Raw genomic sequence first — 21084 nt, 5'->3', positions numbered from 1 at the left:
GTCAGCTACAGCTGAAGCCAAAATGAATAATAATGAATATGGATACAGGAGGCACAGTTCAGGCTGTGACTCCTTTGCGGAAAAGTTCACTATCACTGCAGACAAACAATTACAAGAGGAAAACTAATGAAACATCACAACTTCCTCTGCCACAGGTGGGCTGGGCACATTGGACCTCCAGGCTGGCAGAGTACATGGGCTGGGGAGGCCACGCCCGTGCGTGCAGAGGTGGAAAGGGATGGCCTCACAGTCACCACCCTAGTGCTGAGGGGATGAGAGCCCAGGTACAAACACTTGCATTTGAGTGTGAGCAGATGCAGCCGCAGGAAGCGGTCAGTGCTAGAACCCCTGCCCACTTCTTGGCCCCAACCCATACAGGGAGCACCCTGCAGCAGGCTCCAAGGGCCGACTCTGAGGTCTGGCATCTGCCTGTTAACAGAAGTGTGTCATAGTTCAATTCTTCCCATGCTCCTAACTAATAAGGATGCCTCCAGCCATTTAAAAAAAGATTAGCCTTTGAAGACAGCCCCTTCCTTTCCAGGGACTGTTGGGAAGGGACATGTGGCTGCACAGCATACAGGGTGAGAGATTGGCTGTCTCTGTGTAACACTCTGTGTAAGAAAGATCATGGACATACACTGGCAGCAGTTAACGCTCAAGCATAGGCTCATTCCTTGCAGAAGTCAAAAGGAAAAGCCAGTGTAATGTTTTAGAGCCTGCAGATTACAGTAGTTTGCTCCAAACCAGCATCCCAATTCCAGCTCCCTAGACAGAGGTGCATGGGGATTATCACACTGATGTTGACAGCGGGGTCTTGGAGATTAGCTGCTGTGTCTCCAAACGCACCACAGAACAAAGCCCACTATGTGATTAGAGCTGGGGAGAAATTGGGAAAAAATTTAAGGTATCTAACATTTTCCTGTCCCAAATCAGGATGAAAAGTCAAAATCTTGAAAATGATCTCAAACTGAAAATCCAAACAATGTTTTGGTTCAGGTTAAAGGAAACTTTCAATTTTGACACTTTTCTCCAGCCTAAATGTACCAACATTCCAAAACAATCATTTTGACTCAGCAACCTGAAACTCTTTGTTCTGAAAACAAATTGGGACACTGAATTTCAAAACTTTTGTCAGTAATTCTGAATTGGGAGAGTCACTGAAATCAGTCCTTGGGAACAGTTTCAGGTTTAATGAAATGCCATTTTTGAGGGAAAAGTTAGTAAAAAAAAAAAATTCCTGATGGCTCTAGCTGTGCTGTAACTAACCATCTGCTTTCCCATTGCTGCCACCCATGAATGATACCTTGGGGGCTGCTGCTGACTTTCACCCACCCAAAACTGCATCAGCATGGGGCTCACGTGTACCTCGGAAACCAGCAACATTAATGCACAAACTTGTGCACTGACCAGATCAGACTGGGCTCTTCCTTTTGTTGGGCACCTGGGCCATGTTTTTAAAGGCTTTTAAGCAGGGCAAAACCAGCAGCTACCCCTACCCACCCTGGCATTTGTTCCTGTCAGATCTCACCAACTAAGCAGGTTCTGATCCATCCGAGGATGGGAGACCAGAAAACCCAGAGGCTGCAGCATTTTTTGCTGATCCCTGTGATGCACATCCCTGGTGACTTGTTTTCTTAACTCATGTGTTCCAAGTGGGTTTTAAATGAGCCCAAACCTGCTCCCCCACCTATTCCTGCCACAAGAGAGCTCACCACTTTGGACACAGTCTGATGACATTGGCAAAGCAACCCAGGAACAGCAAGGCATCCTGGCTCACAGCACTCCGATGACAGCAAGTCCATAGCAGCAGCAGCAGCAGTTTTCATGCTGTCAACAAGAGCACAAGCGGCCCCCCACATTCAGCATACAGTCATGTCTAAACTCCAGCTGAGAGGCAGATTGTCATTCAGCACTACCCACTAATTGACAAGGGAAGGAGCAGGTCAGTGTTAACTTCACCTGTCCACAAATTTAATAAATGGATCCTGGGCTAGGCTACAGCTAGCATGAAGCGTTAATTACAGGCTTGTTTCAGAAACAACAGGATCCCTTCCACTGGAGACCAATGCATGATAATTACAGAGCAGCTCACCCCAAGTGCCTGCTAAGTGTGCAATTAACTCCCATCACTTCTGAAATAGTCCTAGCTTATTTCAGACCCTTGCAGGACACAAACAACCACCGCATTGTCCTGCCAACACCCCATGAAAATCAGTTTGTCCAACCAGAAAACACAGTGCCAGGTTTCAAAGTAGCAGCCGTGTTAGTCTGTATTCGCAAAAAGAAAAGGAGTACTTGTGGCACCTTAGAGACTAACAAATTTATTAGAGCATAACCTTTCGTGAGCTACAGCTCACTTCATCGGATGCATTTGGTGGAAAATACAGAGGGGAGATTGATATACACACACACACACACACACAGAGAACATGAAACAATGGGTTTATCATACACACTGTAAGAAGAGTGATCACTTAAGACAAGCCATCACCAGCAGCGGGGGGGGGGGAGGGAAGAATAGGAGGAAAACCTTTCATGGTGACAAGCAAGGTAGGCTATTTGCAGCAGTTAACAAGAATATCTGACTAATACAGACTAACACGGCTGCTACTCTGAAACCTAAGAATATCTGAGGAACAGTGGGGGGGGTGGGGGGGGGAGAAATAACATGGGGAAATAGTTTTACTTTGTGTAATGACTCATCCATTCCCAGTCTCTATTCAAGCCTAAGTTAATTGTATCCAGTTTGCAAATTAATTCCAATTCAGCAGTCTCTCGTTGGAGTCTGTTTTTGAAGCTTTTTTGTTGAAGGATAGCCACTCTTAGGTCTGTAATCGAGTGACCAGAGAGATTGAAGTGTTCTCCAACTGGTTTTTGAACGTTATAATTCTTGACGTCTGATTTGTGTCCATTCATTCTTTTATGTAGAGACTGTCCAGTTTGGCCAATGTACATGGCAGAGGGGCATTGCTGGCACATGATGGCATATATCACATTGGTAGATGCGCAGGTGAACGAGCCTCTGATAGTGTGGCTGATGTGATTAGGCCCTATGATGGTGTCCCCTGAATAGATATGTGGACAGAGTTGGCAACGGGCTTTGTTGCAAGGATAGGTTCCTGGGTTAGTGGTTCTGTTGTATGGTGTGTGGTTGCTGGTGAGTATTTGCTTCAGATTGGGGGGCTGTCTGTAAGCAAGGACTGGCCTGTCTCCCAAGATCTGTGAGAGTGATGGGTCGTCCTTCAGGATAGGTTGTAGAGCCTTGATGATGCATTGGAGAGGTTTTAGTTGGGGGCTGAAGGTGATGGCTAGTGGCGTTCTGTTGTTTTCTTTGTTGGGCCTGTCCTGTAGTAGGTAACTTCTGGGTACTCTTCTGGCTCTGTCAATCTGTTTCTTCACTTCAGCAGGTGGGTATTGTAGTTGTAGGAATGCATGATAGAGATCTTGTAGGTGTTTGTTTCTGTCTGAGGGGTTGGAGCAAATGCGGTTATATCGTAGAGCTTGGCTGTAGACACTGGATCGTGTGTTATGATCTGGATGAAAGCTAGAGGCATGTAGGTAGGAATAGCGGTCAGTAGGTTTCCGATATAGGGTGGTGGTTATGTGACCATCGCTTATTAGCACCGTAGCGTCCAGGAAGTGGATCTCTTGTGTGAACTGGTCCAGGCTGAGGTTGATGGTGGGATAGAAATTGTTGAAATCATGGTGGAATTCCTCAAGGGCTTCTTTTCCATGGGTCCAGATGATGATGTCATCAATGTAGCGCAAGTAGAGTAGGGGCATTAGGAGACGAGAGCTGAGGAAGCGTTGTTCTAAGTCAGCCATAAAAACGTTGGCATACCGTGGGGCCATGCGGGTACCCATCGCAGTGCCGCTGATTTGAAGGTATACATTGTCCCCAAATGTGAAATAGTTATGGGTGAGGACAAAGTCACAAAATTCAGCTACCAGGTTAGCCGTGACATTATCGGGGATACTGTTCCTGACGGCTTGTAGTCCATCTTTGTGTGGAATATTGGTGTAGAGGGCTTCTACATCCATATTGCTAGAATGGTGTTTTTAGGAAGATCACCAATGGACTGTAGTTTCCTCAGGAAGTCAGTGGTGTCTCGAAGATAGCTGGGAGTGCTGGTAATGAAGTGCTTTCATCCAGATCATACCACACGATCCATTGTCTACAGCCAAGCTCTACGATATAACCGCATTTGCTCCAACCCCTCAGACAGAGACACACACCTACAAGATCTCTATCATGCATTCCTACAACTACAATACCCACCTGCTGAAGTGAAGAAACAGATTGACAGACCCAGAAGAGTACCCAGAAGTCACCTACTACAGGACAGGCCCAACAAAGAAAATAACAGAACACCACTAGCCATCACCTTCAGCCCCCAACTGAAGCCTCTCCAATGCATCATCAAGGCTCTACAACCTATCCTGAAGGACGACCCATCACTCTCACAGATCTTGGGAGACAGGCCAGTCCTTGCTTACAGACAGCCCCCCAATCTGAAGCAAGTACTCACCAGCAACCACACACCACACAACAGAACCACTAACCCAGGAACCTATCCTTGCAACAAAGCCCGTTGCCAACTCTGTCCACATATCTATTCAGGGGACACCATCATAGGGCCTAATCACATCAGCCACACTATCAGAGGCTCGTTCACCTGCGCATCTACCAATGTGATATATGCCATCATGTACCAGCAATGCCCCTCTGCCATGTACATTGGTCAAACTGGACAGTCTCTACGTAAAAGAATGAATGGACACAAATCAGATGTCAAGAATTATAACGTTCAAAAACCAGTTGGAGAACACTTCAATCTCTCTGGTCACTCAATTACAGACCTAAGAGTGGCTATCCTTCAACAAAAAAAGCTTCAAAAACAAACTCCAACGAGAGACTGCTGAACTGGAATTAATTTGCAAACTGGATACAATTAACTTAGGCTTGAATAGAGACTGGGAATGGATGAGTCATTACACAAAGTAAAACTATTTCCCCATGTTATTTCTCCCCCCCACCCCAGCCCCCACTGTTCCTCAGATATTCTTGTTAACTGCTGGAAATAGCCTACCTTGCTTGTCACCATGAAAGGTTTTCCTCCTATCCCCCCCTTGCTGCTGGTGATGGCTTATCTTAAGTGATCACTCTCCTTACAGTAAAAAGAAAAGGAGTACTTGTGGCACCTTAGAGACTAACAAATTTATTAGAGCATAAGCTTTCGTGAGCTACAGCTCACTTCATCGGATGCTCACGAAAGCTTATGCTCTAATAAATTTGTTAGTCTCTAAGGTGCCACAAGTACTCCTTTTCTTTTTGCGAATACAGACTAACACGGCTGCTACTCTGAAACCTTTCCTTACAGTGTGTATGATAAACCCATTGTTTCATGTTCTGTGTCTGTGTCAATCTCCCCTCTGTATTTTCCACCAAATGCATCCGATGAAGTGAGCTGTAGCTCACGAAAGCTTATGCTCTAATAAATTTGTTAGTCTCTAAGGTGCCACAAGTACTCCTTTTCTTTTTTCAGAAAACACATTGACTCACTGTTCTCTCAAGTCAGAGCTCGTGGGACTGTTGCCTTAGCACCTAGGACTACACATCCAAGTGGGGGAAGGCTGGTCAGTTGGAGGGTGGGAGACCTCTGTGGAAAATGCAGGTGTTACAGGTCATGGGGGTGTGTAGCAGCCTTTCCTCAGCCCAGGCCCCAGGAAGATGGGCACACGTGACCGCCCTTCACATCAAACCTAGGTCCTGCTCAGCTGCAATCACTCTGCTGGCATGGTGCTTTTCACAGTTGGGGTGGTGGTGGTGGTGGGGGAGGGCACAAGTGTACCAGGGGCCTTGGACGGATCCCAGGAGGGTACGCACACTGCTAAATCCCATCTCCAGTTTTCAGTACAGATGATATTCTTCACTTCCTGTCCTAACCTCTTGGGCATGTTCCTTTATACTGTTATTCAGGCTGCAACAGCTGTAAAGAACTTTATGATCCTTTGCAATGAAAGGTGCCTATAAGCACAAGTATCGTGATGGGAAAACTGCCATAGAGATGAGCCCCCGAGGCAGTCTGGAATCCTAGCCCAGCTTGGCTCCTGTCCTCTCCCTCCCCAGCCAGGGAAAGCACAGTCTGATGGCTAAGCAGCAGCCTGCTCCGGTAGAACAACTGTGGCAGCAGGGGCTGTGGTCCAGGCTGGGATGGATCCTGCATGCTCCCCTCCCACCCTATCTCCCAGTTAGTATTTGGTCTATCCCAGCTGTGCTCCTCCTGGACAGTCCTGTCATTCCTAGCAACCACCCTGGCTCCAGGCCCTGGTTACTCCTGGCCAGTGTTACCCTGGGGGCGGTGGGCAGTTCCACTGGGAGCCTGTGGCTCCAGAGACATTGGATTCTGCTTTTCACCCTCCCCTTCTGCTGCTTTGCCAGCCCCTGGGCTCCTCAGCCAGAGCTGCCTACTCCATGAACCCAAGGGCTCTGTTTGCTTGAGGGGCTGCCTCACTCTGTCAGGACCTACTCTGGCTGCTAGGCTGCGGTGAAGCCCTCTGCTGTGCTGGCTGAGCAGTGGGGCCCCTGTCCCTGGGGGATTTGCCTCAGCCTTGCATCTAACCAATGGAACCCCTCTAAGCCCTCATCCTTGGCAACGCAGCCCACAGCAGGGTTCCTGTCCCGTGGGGTTAGGTCTGGCTCCCCATGCTAGCCACTCACAGATTTGGGGGAACCCACCAGTCTCATTTGATGCACACCAACATGCACTTGGGGTCCTCCCCTCACCCCACAATGCCATCCCACCCCCTTCCTGCCTTGGTGCCACTGGACAGGGGCAGCAGAATTGACCCTGCTCTGGCACTCTTCTTTCCCATCCCCACCGCCTGCACCTTCTCAGGATCTCTCCCCCCAGCACTCTCCTTACCCCCCTCCCAATCTCCCAGAACATCTCACCCCGATCCCCAATGCAGGGACTCAACTCTCCGCTCCATGCCAACCCCATTGTCTCCTCCTCCCTGGGGACCCCCAAGGTCTCCACTTGGACAGGACTCTCCTGCTCAGGCTGCCAGATGCCGTGCTACATAACCTCAGGAAGAATGCAGGAGAAAGCCACTGGCTGGCCCACAGCCAGGGGATTCTCTATGGGTACTAGTGCAGCCCGGTGAACTGAGGCAGGGCCAGCACAGTGCATAGCTAGAGATACAGTCCATGTGGAGGAATCACTCCATACCCCCTGTTGAGCAGCTGCCATGCTGTGGCTCGGCTCATCACACTCTCAGCGCTTGGTCAAGCGGTTTGGAGAAGAGACAGCTTTATTCCCTGAGGCCATGTGACAGGTTGGGAAGAACAATCCAACACCACTAACAGTCATAGGGCTCAGCCCTGGCCCAGAGTCATCAGCAGGGATCTCCGCAGCATGGCTTAATGGAGAGAGCATTGGAGAGGGGCTCAGGAATGCTGTTTTAGTCCTGGCTCTGCCACTGGCTGTGGGGTGACCTTGGACAACTCACTTCCCTGCTCTCTGATTCAGTTTCCCCACCAGTAAAAGGGGAATAATGATACTGACCTCCTTTGTAAAGCACTGTGAGTGCTAGGTATGAGATCTGTTTCTCAAATGGTGGGTCCCCACAAAGAAGGGTCCAAATGGGTCCTGCATGCCCCGAAGCACTCCTCCCCTTCTCCACAATGCTCTCACTTTTGCAGAAAGCAGACAACAGCAGAGGAGAGGGATCCAGGCAGCAGCAGAGAACAGGGCTGGAACCAGTGAGCAGACAATCAACAGCCTGGTAGTGATCACGGCCTGGCTGTGGGAAGGGAGGAGCTGCAGAAAGAGGGACTAGCTGGTGGGAGGCAGGGAGTGGGTATGGGCTGAGGAGGGGAGAGCAGGGGACTGGAAGACTGAGAAGGGGGGAACAGGGGTAATAGCAGGTCCTCCAGAGAGACAAATGTAGCTGGTGGATGACCTTAATATAACATGTGAGGAACTTCTCCACTTGCTGAGCTCAGCTCTTTGTTCTTATTTGTTCCTCTCTGCAGCTGAGATTTCCAAACTGCCTAGGGGGGCTCAGGCCCCCAGCTCCAGGTAGTGCTAAGCAAGTCCAGCTGCCACTAGTTGGAAACAGGCAGCTTTGAGAATGGGCGAGACTCAGGTTATTATTTATATTGCCGTGGGGCCTAGGAGCCCCAGTCACTGACCAGGCCCCCCCTTTATGCTAGGCACTGTACACACACAGAACAAACATGCTTGATTAGCAGGGCACTTGCTCAGCGTCTGCTCCCACATTCCTTACAGAAGCCATCAGCGTCTCTGAGCTTCTATCCCACTTCCCATAGCACCCTGTGCTGAGGGCACTGGAGGTTGAGCTACTCCGTAGGGCCAACCACCCCTAGAACATATAGCACTGGATAGATATGAACTAATCATGCAGTCTGTGGTTCTGGCCACCGTCACCAGTCAAACATCCAAAGGCCAAGCCCCATCCTCTGAACAGCTGCATACCTCCCAGGGCACAAACACCTACTGTGCCACTCCCCCCCCCACAGGGAGAGGGGGCAAAGAGAAGCTGCACTTACACTGCCCACGGCACAAACCTGCCCTAATCCCAGCCGACTGTAAAGGAAACCCAAAACTGAAGAAGCCTGCCAAGACACCATATCTAAGTACAGCAATGACCCTTACCTAGGCATTTGCACTAACAAGCTGATGGAGCCCAACTGCCAATGGATCAGAGTCCCAAAGGAGAGGGCTTCTCGGATACTGAGGGCCATGGGCAAGAGGGATTCAGCAGCCCTGGCAGTGATGCACTGAGAGGCTCGGGTGCTCAGTTATGCTGGTCTTACTCCAATAACCTAACTGCCTGCATAGTCGATGGGCATGCGTACATGGCTGAAAGCAGGAGGCCACTTCTCTCTTATTTGCTGTGACTAAGGCAGAGGTTCTCAATCTCTTCCATACTGAGACGGCCTCACCATCCCATTTAGCAATATGAAAAGTACAGGGTGGCCAGACTCCCATGCTCTTCTTTGCAATCCGCACATTGACAGCGCTGGTGGAAGGACGAGTGGAATCAGGAAGGCTAGGAAGGAGAGCTAATCCAGGTGTCCTACCCAAATTCCAGTCTGGGCACTTCCCTTTTGCCTCCCTAGGCTCCCCGCTCCGCTCCTGCCCTAAACTCTTGTGTAGTGTCTCTGTGCCCCATTGAGCAGCTGCTGTGCTCCACCCCAGAAGTGGCTGTATATCTCTGGTGGATCCCTGTATGTAGCTTACATGGGCCCTTCTGAGTGAGACTTGCTGAAAAGAATTAAATATCATTTCCCTCATTAACAGGGAGCCCAGGGCAGGCTGAACTGCTTTAAAAAGACCATTTGAAAAGGCCATTTATTTCTGTAAATTCCCAAAGCCACAAGACTCAGAGCCAGTCCCACCTCCCCAGGGGCACTGAGAGTCCTCAGCCAGAGCTTTAACTGGAGCAGCAGTTTGCCAGGAAGACAGTTACCAAATAGACTGTCACAGGACCATTGGGCTACAAAGCAAAAAGCATCACCTACAGAAAGGTAAGCAATGGCAGGAACCAGACAGACATGTGGAGGGATGTGACAGTGGAGGCCGGCAGCTTCGGAGGAGTCTCTGAGCATCTTTGCTTAAGGGACATGTGATTCCACTGGGAAGCAGCAAAAATAACCCATTTTAGCCAATGAGGTCCCTGCGAGTGCAGCAAGGAAGCCAAACTCAGTGTGGGATCTGACCCAGCCCTATAACCCCTATTGTGAAGTTCCCCTACAAGGAGGCCTCTCCTATTACCACACAGCTGTTCACTGTGAACCCTCAGCTCCCAGCCTGGACTGATAGCTGCATGCCATACCCCTGTGGGAGAGCTGGGAGTTCACTGCTGGCTGGGAAAAAAGCAGCTGAACCAGCTCTGGCTGGAACTGTGTTTGAGACTAACTCCAGCCCTGCCAGGTACTGGTTTGGCTGGGGCCAGAGCATGTTCAAAGCTGGCTGCAACCTTGACCAGGGACAGCATTTTAAAACCCCTTTCACAGATGTCCCGTGCACACAGGCTGATACAGGTGTGAAGCCAGGGGACCTGGAGGGCTGTGCCACAGGCTCCAGGCTTTGCAACCAAGGGAGGGCTCTTTCCCATACCCCTCCACACCCAGGCCACGGGCAAGTGGCTGGTTTTCCCCTTCTGTTCCAATGCAGCCCTGCTGTTCTCTCAGACCTGACAGGAACAGCCCCTGGAGCAGGAGCGGTCTCCAGATTGCTTTAACTTTCACTGGGGGCTGCATGGGACCAAGAATACAAGTGGTATAAGGGGTGCTTAAAGCCACCTTTGTCCCCCACCAGTTTGCTCCTGCTCCAAGCACTGCTCAGAAGGAATGGAGGATCTGGCCAAGCCCATAGCCCCCCTGACAATGGCTGGAGCAGAAGAATATGTGGTTTTAAAATGACTCCCTCTATCGGCTACTCCCCCCAGTTCCCATCTTTCACACATCCGCTTCTGCATCTGCTCCAGAGTTTGCACGTTCTGGAAGACCTATCCTTTCAGGAGTCACGGTCTGTATATTCCAGATGTCACTGTGTTGTAGAAGCCAGCCAGCACGACAGGAACGTGCCAGGAACATCTGTTTTATAAGCACATTACAAACTCTCCTGTATCAGAGCAGAAAAGCCTGTATTCTGCATTTCATGTGGAATTTCTCTTCACAAAAAGAGCTTTGTGGATGTGCTGCATTGAAAACAATTAAAATTGTAGGCTGTCACTTTACATTTCCAGGGGTTTTCTTGGTTCTGCTTGCAAGCAGGGGCCTCAGTAGGGAAGACTGATATGTGACGTGGAGCTAGCAGCAGAGACTCTAAAGACAACCTAAAGTGGGGTGAGTTGTGCCTTTCTATTTTAGGGAGCAGTCTGCTTTGTCGCTCTCTGTTTTGGGGTTCCTGTGTGTTATTCTGAATTCTAAGAAACAGTGTTACGCTGAAGCCTTCCAGAAAGTGTTTTATATTTGTATTGTGGCAAAGCTCCGACCTTCTTCCCGTGGGTCCCACGCTTCCAGGCGGTTTATGCTAGCTTCAGAGGCTCACTGCAACCCTCCACGTAGTCCTTCTCTCTCTAGGGCCACAGATACAGTCTACTGAGCCCTTTTCATTATAAGCCAGCAATAGAGGTTGGTGAGAGAATTCCCACAGGCTCTGTTGCTCCTACGGCCTCATGCCAAAACAGTTCAGGCCCCTGTCAGGACAGGAGGCGGAATGTTTTCCCCGCCCAGGAGGTGTTTCTGTAGTGGTGGATTGGGGGGAATCCAGACCCACCCTCTACTCCAGGTTCCGGCCCAGGGACCCTAATGGTAGCAGCTGTTGGCAGCCAACCTTTCACTGCCAGAGTTGCTACATTTCCCTGGGCCATTTTCCCACAGCTTTCCTGCTTCTCCCTTACCTTACGGGCTCCCTTACCAATGACTTGAGGGTGTCTTCATTATTCAGCCCTTCAGCCATACTTCCTCTCCTCTGGCTCTTCTCTGCCTGACTGGAGTGAGCTCTTTTATATTATCAGAGGGGCCTTAGAGTCAGGTGGTCACATTAGCTTAATGGCCTCACCTGACTCTTTGCAGGTTAATTGGAGTCAGGTGTTCTCATTAGCCTGGGGCAGCCCCTGCTCTGGTCAGTCAGGGAACAAAAAACTGTTAATCTAGTGGCCAGTATATCTGCCTTCTGCTACTCTGCTGTACCCAACTGGTCTGGGTCTATCACAGTATCTAACTTCTCTGTGCGCGAGGCATGAACATAACACTGGAGTCATCAGGAGCTCCTGTACCAAGTGATAGGCTTTGCATCAGGTGGAGAAACTGATCTCTCCAGCATCAAAGTTAAAGTGAACCTTCCATTATAGCACCAGAGCTGAGCCCCTTCCAAACTCACATCCACAGCAACGCACCTCGTGCAAGTCAGGCACAAACACAGGCTAGGTTTGAAGTGTCTAGCTAGTGAGAGATGAGGGTTTAACAAAAAAGATTTGGGGAAATTTTCCTTATTTCTCTGTAGTTTGTGGTATCTCAAGCACAGGTTAACTTACAAATGGCAAACTGGTTTAAAGGGTGCTGGCTTTGGTAAAGACAGGGGCTTTAGCTAATTTGCTGGAAGACGTGTGGGGTTATTAAATACAATTGATTCATGCGCTAGGAATGCTGGAGCATTTCCTATGGTAGCATGGCCTATACCCAGCACATAAGCTGTCAGGGCTCTGCCCACACAAAGCTCCAGATCCACAAAGGGACTTAGACTTCTGACGTCCAGATATAGGCTCCTCTGTGAGCAACAAAATCCCTGTTCAGCTGCCATCAGTAGGTGCCTCAATATCTGCTGTAAAAGTACCCCAGGTACCTAAGTTCCTGCCTCAGGCAGAGTGAGGCAGCAACATGCATGCCTCAAGCCCAGTGCGACCCACAGACAGGGATATAGGATAGGTGTTCCTGAGGGGCCTGATCTGGTACCGGTGCTCAGAAGCTGCCTAACTCCATACAAAACAGTTAGGGGTAGAGGGAGAGGAGTCCTTCCTTGTGACCTTTAACCCAGTGGTTAAGGTATTCACTGGCGTATGGGAAACCACCATTCAATTCCCCTCTTTGCCTGATGAGAAGGGACCTGAACAGGGACCTGCGACCTCTCAGGTGAATGCTCTAGCTGCTGGGCTAGAGAGTGATCCTCACTTTTTCTTGTCCAATTAATAGTTACCTTTTTAAATTAAAGTGGAACAGCTTTAACAGGAGAGACTGAGACCACATCAGAGCATGCCACAGCCTAGTGGTGGGCACTCTTCTGAATCCCTTTGTGGGTCCAGGTAAAGAGCGAAACTGACTATCCACAAAGCAAACAGCAACCCAGAGCTTAGAGGGAAGATGTTTCCCTTGGTCATTCAGAGCCATCACGGGTGTTGTTTGTAAGCACAGTAGCTGAAGAGACACAGAGGGGTGATTTCTAAGTTGACCATCTCCTTAAGTAGCCACTCAAGGGATGGACCATAACCATAGCTGCGGTGAGCTGTCAAATAAAGGGGAGCCAGAACTGTGCTCAGTATAGCTAGGGATACTGGAGTCAGTCTCTTAAGGTAGGGGTTGCCTGTCACTAGTCTTATGGCTTTTGTTTTCCTTAAAGCTCCAGCTCCTGGAGTCCAGTGATTACTGGAGACTCTGGTTCGTTAAAAAAAGGATGTTTCTAGCCCATCTCACTGCAGAGAAGTGCTGGAAAACCCAATCCTACAGGCTCAAGAACTGGACAGCAAATAAAAACCCAACATTTGTTATTTTTAGAATCACAGGTTTTGGGGGCCTGACCCATGATTTTTGAATGCTTGGGTTGGCACTCCCAAGGGAGCTGGTGCCTAAATACCTCTGGGGACCTGGGCCACGCCCCTCACAAATCAATGACAAAAAGCCACTGAGACACTCCTGTACCGATGGGACAACTGTGCTGTGCATTTTGTATGTCCATGTGGCACACCAACCCATGGGTGACAAAATTGCCTGAGTCTTGTCTAGGCTACTGATTCCACTGATGCAACCGGAGTATTACAGTGATGACTTTTGCTTTCACAGACAAGGTCCTCTGTTAGGAGAGTGCTGCAAGATGGCTTCTGTTCCTAGTCTAATCAGACTTCTCTCAGGAACACCCTAGTAATCCTTTGGCATCTGGACATTTTGCCCAGCAATCATGCTGGCACAAATGTGGGAGTGTGAACACACCTCTAAACAAATGAGCCCCATTGCCAATAATTCAGTTAGCGCCAGGCATAGCCATCAGCACCTCGGGGCTGTGAAGTGCTGCTTCATTGTCAGAAGATTCACATTTAAAGGGTTCCTTTTCACTCTGCTACTGCCTGATCTGAAGCTGGTATTCGACTTAACAGCATTCTCAGCAGCATGGATGCAGCATCAACATTTACCTTTTGTAAAATCAAGTATTCCACTCTGCCTATGGTTATAGCCTCTCTCATTAGTAGCTGCATCCCTGACTGCACACAACATATCCTGAAAGAAATGCAGGAAAAGCACATCAGAGGGATGCAAGTAGATCAAACCACAGGTGTTACACACATGCATATACGGAAATGTTCCTTGGTCTGCAATAGCATCTGTGATTTAAAAAAAAACCCTCCAATCCTCTACAGATTCCTTCCCATTTAGTAAACATTTTGCTGTATTTTTAGTGCTGGCTGAGGCACAAACATTTTGTTTTGGTTGATTTTCCTCTGCTTGAGCACCCACCTCATCAGTATCAGAGAAACATGCACAGAACAGGAGTTTCACATGCCTATAATGCAAAGTGAGAGGGTCACCAGTACTTGGGGTGTGTGTGCAAACCAGTTTATTTTAAAACAGATTAACTGGTCAAGGAAATATATTACTTACCATACAGGAATGAATTTGAGATGTTTTGTCCCTATGGGTCCTCCACTGTAGCATGTATGCGTGCCTGGGTGCTCTCAACCAAAGAATGCAAAGCAGTGTCTATGGGCCCACCCCAGCTAAGAGCAGCACCTTGCACCTCCAGACAAGGGCATATGGAGGCACAGGCCCACTGCCACTCAGTTCCTTCTGGACAGTGAAGCAGAGTCTCCACTCCTGAGGGGCAGAAAAGTGGAAGGTGGAGCAATTATATGGACAAAACATCTTGAAGGACCGCATTGCCAAAGGTGGCAGCATCCTTGGAAGCTGGGTAGATGGTGTAATGCTGGGCAAAGGTGCAAATGGAAGACCAAGTTGCAGTCCTACGGAAGTCTATTATGGGAACATCATTCAGTAGAGCTATAAATGTGGACTGAGAGCTAGTGGAATGTGCTATCATTTAAGGGGGCTGCATCCCAGTGGATTCATAGCAGGTTAAAATGTACCTTGACGGTCTGAGTGGAAATAGGTTGTCCTTTCACGCTCTCTGCAAATGATACGAATCATCTGGGAGAGGCCCCAAAAGGCTTTGTCCTGTCAAAGTAGAAGGCAATAACCTTTCTGACATCTCATGTATTTAGGCTGGCCTCCTCTCTGGAGCCATTGGGCTTTGGTTGGACACTGGTAGATGGCTCTTGATTAGTATGGAATTACAAAGAGACCTTAGAGAGGAAGCAAGGATGGGGACATCATGTAACCTTATCTCTACAGAAGGTAGAGAATGGTGGGTCTGCCATGAAAGCACCAAGCTCTCCCATTTGTCTAGCTATAAGGAACAGTCTTGAGGGAGAGGTAGAGGAGAAAACAGGTGATCATGTGTTGAAAAGGGGGTTTCCTCAGGGCACCAGGAATCAAATTATGGTCCTGTTGGGGACCATATTGGGGTAAAAGATTATGTAAGACCTTGAGAAATCCGGTTGTGGCAGGGGGGCAAAAACTGAGAAGGCCTCAAGTGAGTGGAAGGTTACAATAGCGGCCAAATGTACTCTGAAGTCAGTGATGGACCTTGTGTCTTCAAATCCAACAGGTAGTCCACGATTTTAGAGAGTGGAACCTCCAATACTTAACAGTGATGAGGACACCAGGACTGGAAGAGGTCCCACTTTTGAAAATAAGTTTTGTGAGTACTAGGTTTCCAGATAGGAGAACTGACTGCACTTATCTGAACAGGTAGGTTCCATGCCCAAGAACCATCTAGGAACTTTGTTCTTAGGTTCAGGGTGGAGAGGCTGGGATGTAGCAGGGTCCCAGAATTCTGTGACAGGAGAGCCGTTCTGAGATGAAGTGGGAGAGGCATTACCAGAGAGGTAGAGGAGGTTCAGAATCCATACGTTTTGGCCAAAATAACCCTCGCTCTCTGTTGTAATCTGAGCAAGGTCTGAAGGATCAAATACAGGGTCACCATCTGTTCCTCCAAATAGCAGGAGTTGCATGGTGGCAGGTCCCTGCCTCCTTACATGCCCTCATTTGGAAGCACGAGGTGCTGCTCTGCACAAGCACAGACACCGGACTCTGCTTTGCATTCTCTGGGCAAGAGTGCAGTGGAGCACACGTAGGGATATGCAACTTCAGGTTCTTCTTGAAGTACATCAGCTCACCAGAGAAACTGATTCAAGGGAATCAAAGAAAGTCTTTCAGTAGATAACAGCTTCCTCAGAGAAGTGCAAAATGTTAGAGAGCTCGATTTAGAAAGTTTCTCATGTGCACAGGTTTAAAAGACTAGGATGCTTTTTCAAATGCTATTTTAATCAAATCAGGTTGTTTTAATTGTGATTTGTTAGAAACAACTATGCCAAAACAAAGCAAGTGATTTGTTAACCAGCTATCAATAATGCATATCAATCACTGAGGAAGGTCTTAAAGGGGCAATTTGAAATCTAATTAATTTAAAAAACAGCAGTTTCAGATCCTGCACTTGCTCACATAAGCCCCAGCCAACTTCTACGGTTCTGCGATCATTTTCCAATCTTTAAAAGTATTGGTTTCTCCCCTGGTGCTGAAGGAAAGACCCACACAAACAACTGATAGAGCAATCTGAAAGGGGAAAAGGAATACTTTTTATAACTTTTCACAGTCATCTTGGATGCTTCTGGAACCAGTTAAAAATAGAGACAAAGGGGTGATGTTTATCCCTTGATATAAAAGTCCTTGCACTTTTATATCATGCTTTCCTTTACTTCTCAGTCTCAAAGCACTTTACGAAGCTGAGCAATGTTATTGCTCCCATTTTACAGATTGTAATATAGAGGCAAAGGCAAAACATTTGTAACAAGTGGTCACTGGGTGAAAGTGCCCAAGACTCCTTGGGACTGGATTTCAACGGTGCTGAGCACCCACAGCTCCCATTATCTTTGGTACTCAGCACTTCTTGAACAGCAGGCATTAAATTAGCTACTAATCCTGAGAGGGGGCACCCTCCAAATTGGTAGACATTTTAAAAAATGTGGAGTTGTAATGATTTCCCTGCAGTCACCTACACTGACTCAGTGCAAGTCTGGAACAGGACCTAAAAGCCCCATGGCCTGTGTTTGGTCCACTAGGTCTAGCTGGCCCTGGCTTGCGGTACCCGTACAGAAAATAAATTGCACTTAAAATTCTCTTCACATCAAAAGATCTTTAAATGTCAGGCTGACAGGAAAACAAGAATTCCATTTTGCAAAAAAATGTTTGGAGCCAGAAGGAAGATCACCTTGTCTGACTTGCTGGATAGCACCAGTTCTTAAGTTCTCTTGTTCTGTATCATCATGAAAACAACACCTGAACATTTTCATGGGGAACAAAACAAAACAAAACAAAAAAACCCACACATGATAGACACCCCCCACCCCAAATATCCAATTACTCAGTGGTTCGGGCACTCACCTGGGACATAGGAGATCCAGATTTAAGTCCCTTCTCTGTCTGATTCAGAGCAAGCAGAGACCCAACCCGGCTTTGCCTGGTGGTTAGGTTTGTCCATCCAGGGGTGAAAGTAACTTAAGGGACTTACCGGTATGCAGGGTGGCCAGGGTCCTGAGCAAGGTGGTGGTGGGGGGCTCAGCCAGAAGGGGTGGGGCTGGGGCCAGACTCCCCCAGGCAGCCCTTCAGCACCACCTGGTGCCGATTTAAAGGACCCGGGGCTCCAGTAGCAGGAAGCCCCGGGCCCTTTAAATTACCACCGGAGCCCCATGGTAGTGGTAGCAGCGGCCGGGAGCCCTGAGGCTCTGCTGGCAATTTAAAGGGCCAAGGCCTCCGGTCGCTGATGGGAGCCCCGGGCCCTTTTAAATTGCTGGGCCCTGGGGAAACTGCCCCCTGCCGGTACGGTCGGCTGTGTACCAGCTCTTACCAGTATGCCATACCAGACTATACCGGCTTACTTTCACCTCTGTCCATCTCAACTCTATCCTAGAACTGATAAATCTTCCAGATGAAAGTTTTGTTGAAATATTTCCGTTTTGAAAAAAAATTTGGTGTTTTCCAACAAACAACGTTTTTGTCAAAAGAGATTCCTGATCTGGTCTACATAAAAAGCTACCTGAAGTCTGTGCAAGCCAATTTGGAAATAGAAGTTCCAAAGGCAACAGTTTACAATCACACACATGCTTCCTTCTTGTGGGGAATAAAGTCTAGAAAGCACCCATGATAGGAACAAAGCTGACTGGCTGGCAATTAAACGGAGAGAGGTGAAAGAATGAGATAATTTCAGCCATAACCCAAACCTATTGAGTGAAGCCAGCACTACTTCAAGAAAGGAGTAATATGTTACCTCTTGTTAGGATGTCAAGTTGCAAGCCCATACATTTAACACAGAAGTCTAGCTATAACTTTATTAGAGATCCAATTGAAAAGAATTACAGTAATTACTGCTTGATGTAATTAAGTGTCAGGGTAAGGATTTCAGCAATTTGTCTCATCCACTCCTGCCAAACGTGAGGAATATTCCTCTAACAAGATAAACGAATCAGCAGAACTGATGCAAGCTAAAGAACCAGTATGCAAGTATAAGGCTTCCAATCTTCTACCCACCTGGTGCTGAATGAAATAGAGGCCATGTTGGATACTATGGTATCAGGTTTATTGGCATACATCTAGTTGCCTTGAGACTTACTCACTTACTAGAAAAATTTCACTCTCATCCAGGATTTAAAAGATATGAGAAAGATGGCATAGAAACAGCAACTGTGTGAAGGAAAGAATCATTCCGTCATTGATGCAATGTGGAAATTTGGGTTATACTACACCTTCTAACTGCACATGGAAGTACTTCGTGGCATGGGTGGCTCTAAATATGGTATGTGTCCAAACACACTAACTATGGCCGCTAATCATGACACCGTCACGATCAGCCTCAGCTGGCACTTGGCCCTCTGCTTGTAACCAGCTCCCAACATTTATTGATGTGTAGAAGAAACTGGCCTGCTTCCTCCCTTCTCTGAGTGCATTGCCCCCCCAGTGGTGCTGAGGCAGCCCCACAGCCCCAATTTGGTACTTATGCAGTACCATCCATCCCAAGCGTAGCAACACCCTGCAAGCAATGTGGAGGGAGGACCATGGGTTGCAGGAGGCAACAGCGTAGAGGAGGCAAATGGCTAGAATATTAACTGCTGCTGAATCAGCTCTGTAAATGAAGCTTGCTTTAATAACGAGAACATTTACTTTAATAAGACTGGACTCCTTATGTTATTACTTATCAGGGAGATATACCACGCATTTAGAAATCATGAGATGAGTCTCCAGGGCTTACATTTTCAAGCTTTTCTTCGCAATCACAAGGGCTAGAAAAGAACAAATAAGACATTTGGATGCATGTAAGCTGTTCAAGAACAGCATGAGATGCATGTGCAGCAGAAGTGAGATCCACATGGACAAATACTCACTTAATTTTTTTAAAAACTGAAGCTGAGATAGTCATGTAATCCTCTGACTCAAAGAGCTGGGACTCAGGAAAAACACCCGATATCAGAAGCATTAGCAACATTCCCTTCTGAAGTCAATGGGAGTACTCATGAGCTTAGAATCAGCACATGCTTAAGCACCTTGCTGAACTGGAGCCTACCTGGTTGTCCTGCAGGTTCTCTATAGACATCTCAGTACGTGCAGCTGGCAGAGGGAGCATGTTTTTGTCATTCACTAAACCCATTTGGTTTTTTAGACCAGGATATCCTTATCTGCTGCCTGTCTTACGTTCATTGCTTTTGTACTAGATCTCTCCTCTAAACTGCATCCCAAAACTCTTTACAAAGAAAATTGCAACACCATGGAGTGGGAATGCAGAGGCATAGGCAAGCAAGCCGAGAGGCTTCAAGCAAGATCTGAAGTGAGATGGAGTGTCCATAAGACAGCTATCCTGGAAGGGTGTGCCACATTGCAAAAGCTACCCATGAGAAGGCACTCAGATCTACTGGGAACCAATTATGAGGAAGCAAGAGGATGGTAATTTAAGGAGCTGAAGCAAAGAGGGGAGGGGAGAGCACCAAAATACTTGAAACCAACTGGAGGAGTTTTAAAAACAAACACTCGAGAAAGCAGAATTCTGGAGTCTAAGGAGCTTGTTGGGGAGCTCACAGCAAAGTTGGTTAGAGTAGTCAAGAGACAAAAGCATACAGAGAAATTAAGGCAATGAGCTATTACAAGGAGCAGTGACAAGGGTGGCTGAATCTCAGTTCATTTAACAATGAACAGTTTGTAAAGTGCTTTGGAATCCTTCAGCAGAAGGAATTTGTGTGTTACTTGATTCAGCCATCGATGTGATTAACTCCCAAGGCATGTAGTAGCATAGGAAGTTTTGATTTCAATACAGAGCTATTCTGATATGCTGAGTTTTCAGCAGCTGAATTGTACCTTAAAATACAGGGGGCAGTATCAACTCAACATTACCTCTCAGGGTCCAGGGTAAGGGCATCTGGCTGTAATCTCATCTGCATACCTCCCTAAAGCATTTGAGATTTAACCCTGATCAACGTATAGAAGTTGCACCAATTTAAATGGATTTAAAAATTGATTTTAGTTACTTGTGTCCCTGAGGTTTTGCACCAGTTTACAACTGGCCAATATCAATTGAATTGAATTAATCTAAACTAAATTGATGTAAATCAACTTGTGACTACACAGGAGTTTGAACTGGCTTAACTAAATTGATTAAAAACACAGATCTTTGTGAAGCTGGTGGACATGTGTGTTTAGACAAGCCTCATCAGGGTGAGCAGTGACCATATGAGAGCAAAGTCTTTGTAAACAAAACATTTAGCTGTTTATCCCATAACAAAAATTGAAAACCAGATTAAATGCAATATTAAACTAAGTCATCTCATTACTTCAACATGTTTTTTCTCACACCAACCAATAAGAATACTTCAATTTAATTGGACCTGTTCTTTAGAAAAGTCATGTCTATTTAAGTGTGTAGCCTTATGTAGTGAAGAGATCATTATCTCCATTTTAAATTTGGGGACAGAGGTACAAAGAAAGCAGCTTACCAAAGGTTTTGCAGCCATTCAATAGCACAACTGGGATCAGGACCTCACAAAACTCTCACTCAGGTGCACCATCCACTGAGACAATGTTGCCGGTGTCAAAATTCAGTGATTAATCCAGATTATGTGCCACCTGAGACACGTTGTGCATATGCTAAGAATCGTAGTCTTAGATAACATGGTTGAATAGAC

The sequence above is a fragment of the Dermochelys coriacea genome, chromosome 8 (genome assembly GCF_009764565.3).
Source record: "Dermochelys coriacea isolate rDerCor1 chromosome 8, rDerCor1.pri.v4, whole genome shotgun sequence".
In the NCBI taxonomy this organism is placed as follows: domain Eukaryota; kingdom Metazoa; phylum Chordata; order Testudines; family Dermochelyidae; genus Dermochelys; species Dermochelys coriacea.
Note: the sequence above shows the minus strand (reverse complement) of the source record.